Source organism: Rhinopithecus bieti, unplaced genomic scaffold (assembly GCF_001698545.2).
Source record: "Rhinopithecus bieti isolate Rb0 unplaced genomic scaffold, ASM169854v2 scaffold_4749, whole genome shotgun sequence".
Classification (NCBI taxonomy): Eukaryota; Metazoa; Chordata; class Mammalia; order Primates; family Cercopithecidae; genus Rhinopithecus; species Rhinopithecus bieti.
This window is the reverse complement of record NW_016804602.1, coordinates 582,357-591,139: the sequence shown is the minus strand read 5'-3', so window position 1 is coordinate 591,139 and position 8,783 is coordinate 582,357.

Sequence of the window (8,783 nt, the reverse complement as noted above, 5' to 3'; positions counted from 1 at the left end):
GGGCTAAGTAAGAAAAGAAATAAATGTTTCTTTTACCTTCTGTCCACATCTGACCTTCCATTCACATCCTATCTCTTCTATAAAGCCATCTTTTTATCCCAGCCAAAATTAACTTTTAAAATCTGCATAATTAACATATTAATATGTTACACATATATTTTAATCCAGTGGTTGTTATCCATAGTACACCTCAAAATCATCCATGGAATTTTAAAAACACACATTTCCAGGTTCTAACCTTAAAAAGTTACTTAGTCAATGCAGTAGGGTCCCGACATCTGTAGTTTTAAAACACACCATGTATGATGCTGATATGCATATGTGGTTAAGAACCACCGTTCAAATAACACTATACAATTTGGCATTTTATAATAGTACACAATCCACATTTGTGGATTTATATTCTTATATTCCCAAGTGAATTGTAATCATCTTTTGAGTATAGGCACAGATTTAAATTTACCTTGTTCTTTGCAGTATACAGAACTTACTCTGCACTAATAAAATTTCCACACTTTTATTTGAAAATATGACAAGGAATTTCAACAATCTCTATACACTATTATATCTGTTTTTATATTCTTTATACAGTTGTGGAACAAATTTGATTATCAGCAAATATTATTTATTCATCTTTAATACTGCTTTTCAGAAAAGTTCCTAAATGATGGTAATCTATAGAGAGTTTCAGAGATAGATGATCTCTCTAGCATAGTGGAGCTAAACTTACATTGGTTCAAATCCAAATTATCTTCTTTTTTGACCTATGGTAAGGAGGAAAATAGAAGAAAATATGTTTACAAAAATATGTAAAGTGCATGCCCTTATTAAGCACTCATTGCACAGTAATTAACATAAACATGAGGTGCTGAGGAAGTCCCTTTGTGCCCAAGAATTTTTCCTTGCATCCAGATTCTGTGTCTTATATCCTGATAATCAAATACTCCTAGAGACAGCTAGGGATAAGACTGTCAGAGCTTGGAGAGGCCTGCTGAAACTATTTAATGCCCCAAGCTTCATTTGTAACCTATGAACCAATTTAGGGCTAATAGCTAAAGCAATCATATACATTCATGGAGTTCAAATGTTCTGCCTTGCACTGCTGTTTTTAGCGTCAGTGATATAACAAAGGGAAAGTCCCAATCTTGCATAAACTAGTCACTCAACAAATCACACAGTTATTTTTATTAATATAGTAAAATTAATATCCTGAACTAAAACCCAGATGAATTTTAGTTCACTTCTTTTAGAAATTTTAGCTCTTTTCTTGCATCTTAAAATCCACAGTCCTTATAAAAATATAGTTGTAAAATCTAGGAAGAATAGTAAATGAGAACTATTGATAATCTTTGAGTGTATTTAAAAAAGCAAAGCTAATTCTATCAGCAAGCAAATAAGAAGATAGCATAACCATCTTCTGGCACACGATGTTATAAAGTCAGATCTTTGTCTGATTTAAGGTTAGGCCCATTATATGAGCAGGCCATGCTATTTAACCTCTCTAACTCTTTGTTTCTTTTACTGTAAAATGGGGGAAATAAAATATTTGCCTCATTGGGTTATTATGAAGAATTCACTATACATGAAAGCACTCAAAGTCTCTGACAAATAGCAAGCTTCCAGTAGGGCTATTGGTTATCATTATTGACATGTTATTATTATTTATAGATAAGGCTACCATAATTTGTCATCCCTACTGGGACACATCTGAGAGTAAAAGGTAGTGCTAATGATAATGACCCTAAAACAACAGGCATAAACCAGGACATATGGTCACTTTATCTACAATGTAGTTTGTAACTGACAGTGAATTCCAAAGACAGTGTCACATTGTACAGGAGAATTTATATGGAACTCTAAAAAGAATTGGGAAAGTATGGATCAGATTTATGACGGTCATAAAGATAAGATTCTGTTTTCCTCCAAACTGCTCTGAGACAAAATAGAAGGAAGCCCACAATGTTTCTATAGTATCTATAACTGTTCTCAACTCTTCCCTAAGGTCTTTCTGAATATCAAGTCCTGGGAAATGTACCTTCATTAAAAAAAGTTACTTAAGTTCTTTTAAGAAAAAAATTTCTGAAATATATCTTACACAATTTCCTATCTCATTCAGCAAATATAACTGTAATTTACACTCCCTGTTTTAAAATACAAGAATATATAAGGAAGAAAACGGAAGCTTATCTTCCAAATCATCTATATCGCTGACCATCCAGCCATACATTTATTTCTCTTTGTGTTTTAGAACAAATTCAAATTAAAGGGAGGAACAAATAATTGCAGTCCTATTCTACTGGGTTCTGTTCTACCCTACTCCATTCCATCCCATTTCATTCTATGAAGATTTATTGGAAGTCCCTATATCTTGGCCCTATCCCGTGAAATTGAACTTCTCCTCTAATAAAAAAAGGTGATACTTGGCAGGATGACTACAGTAATACTTTAGACAAAGACTCAATAAAGAGCCATCATGTATGGTGGATGACATTTCTTCACAGAAACTTGTCCCCCATCCTCCTTATTATGAAAAACAGTGCAAACATTCATCACATTCTCTGAGCAAAATATATTTCCTTATTAGTTTATTATTGCTTTTATTTTTACTTTGTGATACAGGAATTCATAACCTCACATTCTGGTGATATAAGACATACAGAAATTGTGTGCATATGAAAATCAGCACATTACTACTATGCTGCTACAATGTAGAATAAAACTAAAAGAGTTTCTCCTTGTTTGACATTAATTTAATGTCCCCACTTAGCCTCCATCTGATGTAACAGCTACTTTATCCATTTAAACATATATGTTTGGGCCCATAATGAAGTGTTCTATACCTGTCTTATAAGCAGAGTTCATAAATGAAATCACAAACGGATGAAGGGACTCACCTCCGCTGTTAAAAAATGAAACCTCCAAACAGCCAGTCTTGGGTTTATTCCAGTTTTTCATTTTTGTATCATACATCTTCACCTACAGTCCCAGATGAGCAGAACAACTTTAAAGCATTGTGCAATCACACATACAAGCATCTATAAGGCATTCTCATATAGGATATCAATCAGTCTCATGGCAAATTTAATAACAGTAGCGGTTGTCAAGCATACCCAAAACAAAATAAATTATCCATCCAACCTTTTGTATTTAAGTGCTTTTTATATTATGTGTTTTAGAAAAACACTTTCACTTTAAGCAGCATCTTAGCTATGATCAGTCTCTCCTGAGGGGTTTTCTAAACTAAGGTGGAGTGAAGATAATGACAAACATTAGTCATTGCCATTAGCATAAGGCATGAGGCACATAACAATATTTATAAGCAGTGAGTACATGGCAGTAAAAATATGACTTCCTATGACTTGGGCACGCTTCTGACTACAGCTGACTGCTATTTTGTAAAGTGTAGCTGGTCAAGTCTGGTAGCAGTATCCTTAACGGCACGTGTATCATAAGACCTAATTGTTTTCCACCACACGGTATGGAGCTAAATGTCCTCTATTAATTGAAAACAAACAGTTATACTGCTTAATGACAGTTCGATTAATGTTTATGTGCTACTTTTACACCCTGAGTTATTTGATGAATAAACTTGAAGGTGTCACTTGAGAACTAAGTTTAATGAAACCTCAACTATTATTAAAAACTCCTGAGATTCTTATAGTATCCACATTATCGGCTAGGGAGTAAAGAGCGCACATTGATATTCAAAAACCTACACTCAGGTAAAATGAAAGAAAATCAAGTTTGGAAAGAATTGATCTATGTGGCTTGACTCTTGCTGCCTTGAAATTGAAGATCAAAATGGTTAAAACAGAAATCACCAGGTCAAACCAGTCAAAGGTGAAACTTGGTTTAATGTACCAGAAAGGCTTAAACTTTGTATTTCAATTGTTTTCTGAACTTGTAACACCACACTTACTGATCGTTCTACTTTTCTTATATAAAAGCATTTTTAAAGTACAAGCAGATTAGATGTTTTAATTCAACACCCTTCCTTGGGTAGAAGTTTTATAAAATTACTGAAAATATAGTATCAATGGAATGTTGAGATTTTTGAATTTATGAGAAAAAATGACTTCTTAATTTTGTAGCCTTTTGGATACAACAGCATTATATTTATCCATTGTTATTCATTCTAATATATCCAAATACTGGGAAAATTAATTAACAATACCCTTTATTGTCTCAAATTTAGTTGGGAATCATTTGACATAAGAGAAAAACAACAACAAGAGCTGAGGAAAAGACAGTGCCCATTTCCTTTTGGAAAACAAGCATCCTTTCACACCATGCATGGTATTTGCAAACCCTGATGTATACGTATTTTAACAGAACTGTAGCCACCCTCTTCTTCCTGTACTGTGGTTTTCCATATCAACATTAGGTTCATAAACACAGACAAATTAGATGCAAGTTTAAGAGATGTCAAACATTCTTTACAACTTCCTGCTAAAAACACAACTGAGAAATTAAAAATTTATCATCTACCTGTTGGGTAGAAGTTTAAAACTGACTGCTTTTGATTAAAAGGCAATTAGTTTTCCATTCTTTAGCATATTTTGCATTTCTTAAACACTGTTTCGCTGAAATATATTTGGTTAAATTGATTTGAATTTGATTAGTTTAGCACTATAGTTTTATTATCTGTAATAAATAAAGGTCTGTCTATGGTGTTACAGCACATTAAAATATTTTAGCTGAGCAATTAATTTACTTCTAATTTTAAATATATGCCTATTTGACATTAAAACAATTTATTTGTAATTTAACAGATATAATTTTCTAATTCCACATATTATCTAATAATTCATATTCTAATTCATGTCATCTATTTTGATGCTTCTGAGCAAATTATGTGTTACATAAAATTTGAATGTGTTTGGTGTGCATTTCATAAAGGAGTTAAATTATAAATCCTAATTTTACTTCCAATTAAAATCAATATAGTATGTTTCTCCAGTTACTTTATAGCTATTTTCTTATGTCAAAATTAAAGCAGAAGAAAATATTTTAGGAAATAGAGTATTGGGAATAAGGTTGAGGTATTACCATGTTAATATAGGACATAAATCACCGGTGTCAAATGTTGCCGGAACTATTGGGAAATATTTTAGTGTTTTATGAGTTTTTTCTACTCACTATAATGTAAGGGTATATTTTTAAGTGAAAGAGGAATTGCATCACTTATAAGTAATGCTGGCATTCTCACAAAATCGGGGAGAAGAAAGAGTTAACAGGTTGTTGGCTAATTCTGGCAAATGTCCTATTTGAATAGATGATCAGTTCAGTACATAATGCTTATTTCTAAACTTTACTGTCTTAATGTAGAAAAAAAATAACCTTTCAAAACTGTGTAATCAATAAAATTAGAAGGTGGGTAAGTATATGATATGGAAAATAGAAAAATTACACAAATAATGTTTCATTAAAGTCTGAAATATAATCTTATTCATTTATGTAAGTAAGTTCTGGTAAAATCTGAATATCTTTTGAAGAAAAAAATGTATACAGAATTAAACATATTATAAAACTGATGTTCTGTGTAATTATATAAAGAGCTACCTTACTTTAATTTTTATTATAAAGATTATTATAGATCAGGTTTTACTCTAATAATTTGGATTTTGAAATTTAAATTCCATCATAATGAATAGCGTTCAACAAAATTATTGATGGTGGCTTAGTCTGGAATTTCTATTCTCATTACATTGTCATAACAATTAATAGGATTGTGGCCTTTAGTTCTGAAATTCTATCTCAAGGTTATTTATTTGTATTTTTATACATTGAAAAATAATTGAATAAAAAAAAAACTGTTATACCTAGGAACCAATAGGTCTGACAAGTTGAATAGTTATATTTTGATGTTGGGCTATGGATCTTATTAAGAACAAAATTATTAGTCATAGTATACAAAATCATTTGAGAAGAGAGATATGTTGTCTATTTCTACTTAACTTGATAAGTCTATGAATTGACTCAATGCAGCTGCTAAAACATTAATGTTATCATAGCATTATTTTTTGGGAGAAAAAGGCATACTTCTATTGCCAATAAAATAAATCCTACTTGGGAAAATAAATACAATAGAGCACTTATATCTTCAACATTTTATTCTAAAAACATATCCAGGGAGATAAAATACATGCCTTAAATATTTACCAAATATCATTATCAAATAATTTATGCTTTATAAATAAACACACATTCTAGAACATTCTGTAGCATATTAAAATCTTATTATTATTTTTTTACTGTGGACATTGTAGACACTACTTTAAAGTTATTTTTCATTTACACTGTGTTTTAGACCCTTTCTTCTACATTGCAGGGATGAATAGGTTGGTGGGCGAAAATTTTATTACGAATATATATATTTGCTTCACCAATTTTGCAACTTAGGGTCACTTCCTAATATCAAAAGTGCATTTCCTGATTCTTGTAGTAAACCAGAGATCTGCCTGTGCCCTTCTGAGTACACAGACCCTGAAGTGTACAGCACAGTGGCTATCTGACCACAGGCAATGAAAAATTCATGAAACCTTGTTTTAAGAATTGGAAATATAGTTTTGGACCTGGGCAAATAATAGCCTAAAGGCTTTGAAACATGGTTGCCTTTTATATGAAAAAGGGATGGCTTTTTTTTTTCTTTTAAACAATGCCCAATACAGCCAGCATTAATTATAAAACACTAAACTCTATAATTGATTTGCCATGTATTGCTTCAAACGGTGGGTTTGTGACAAATAGGGTATTTCTGCCATCCTTGCCAATGCACTTTAGCAATAAAGGAGGACAGCAGATAAATTAGATAAATAGTAGGAATCCTCCACATGGCCTACACTTTCACGAAGAAGGTCCAAGTCTCTGAAGCTGCTAAATGAAATTGTTTAGCTAAATTAAATTAAGATTCAACTGCTGACCTGTTTAATTTAGCACACAAACCTTCTGGGATTTTTTTTTTCTCTCAAAAGCAGGAATTGTTGCGGGGTTGAAAATTAGAAAACTTCTGTGGCACTGTTCTGGCTTTTGCCCCAAACCAAACCAAAATTAGACTTTTAAACTCATTTTAAAATGTCAATTATCCATGCCTCAAAGCTACTTTCTTTTTTTTTTTTTTTTGAGATGGAAGCGACAAATGGTAAGTAAGCATATAAAAACAATGCAGCAAAAGTTATGTTAATTTTTTATCTAGTGGTAGAATAACAAAACCTAAATTCTCTCTTTTTTATGACGTCTTGTAATAGTAGGGATGCCTAAAGAAATGAAATCACGAATTCTGATATTTTAAATATAAATTAGAATGTTTCCATTTATTCTTTACTTAGTGTTCTCACATTTTTAATTAATTTCAATTCTATTCTTCCCCAGCTAAAGTTGGAAAACATTATTACTTAATTTAGATATTACAATTTCAATGTACACTTTGTAATCATTAGGTTATCAATTTTGAGTAATTTCATATGCATTTGTCCCCAGTATGCTATTTTAAAAAGTATTCAATATTATGACATGCCTGCAGTAAGCATATAAATAAGGCTATGAGTAAATATTTATATATAGAAAAAAATTCCAATACTTGTAGATAAGTTGGAATGGGTTATAAAAATATGTTGATAATTACTGTACATAAACAGCTTTCTCTCTCATACAATCTTGATTGTTTTCTCTTCTACCACTGAACACTATCGCTTACAAAATGAGAAGCTTAATTATTTTGCAGAGAATAATGTTTCAGTCCAACTCTCACCATGTAGAATTCATGTAATTTTTGGATAAATCTCTTAATCCTGTGGAATTTTATTTTCTTATCCTTAAAATAAGCATAAGAAAATTTGCCCTGTTTGCTTTATGGAACTGTTATGATAATTAAATACCATATAATAAGAAATAATCTTAGAAGTTGTTAAAAGTATCAATGCATACATTAATGTATATGTATGTATGTATATGTAATAGCATATAAAATATTAGCATTGTGCATACAAATCAATAATTTGCATAAATCATAAACAGTACATAAGAAGTATTATAAGACCAGTTTTAAAAGATGGAAGCATATTGATATTTATTCATTTAGTTAAATTTGACAAATGTCTCTCTTCAACTTGGATCAATATACTAGTTAAGAAAAAAACCACTAAGCCTTTTCCTAAGAGGGCTCCAGTTTTTCCATTAGAAAGGTAAAAACGGCTGCTTTTCCATAAAATATTTCTTCGTTATCTTTAAACCAGGATACTACAGTTGATGTCATTTTTCCTTATGTGACAGCTAGCAGTATATTTAGCACAGCAGACTATTTGGCATTCACTGAATATTTTTTAGCTAAATTGTCATGAGGCTACTTTCTTCTGAACCTACTTCATTTAGTCACAGGCTATCATTACTAGTGTTATTGCAGGGTGAAGTGTTTTCTTGGGTGATACAATGAAATAGTAGAATTAGTGACGGAAAATTATGTGGATTTAGTAAATCATTTGAGTATTACTTAACATATGCAAATACCTTGGAATTAAATCCTGAGAAAATTAATCAGTGGCTCTCTCCTACCTCTGAGGAATCAAATAAACTCATCACTAAGTTTTACCTATGAGTAATTAACTTTTTAAAATATTCTATGCTAGATATTTCCTATTAATCTAAATACAACAAATAAAGAATACATTCTTATTGAGAACCTTTGTATTATTAAGGCTTGCAAGAAGGTCTATTTGTTACTTACAATATTTAGTATTATATACCAAACTACGGAACTCTTTTTTTTTTTTTTTTTTTTTTTTTTT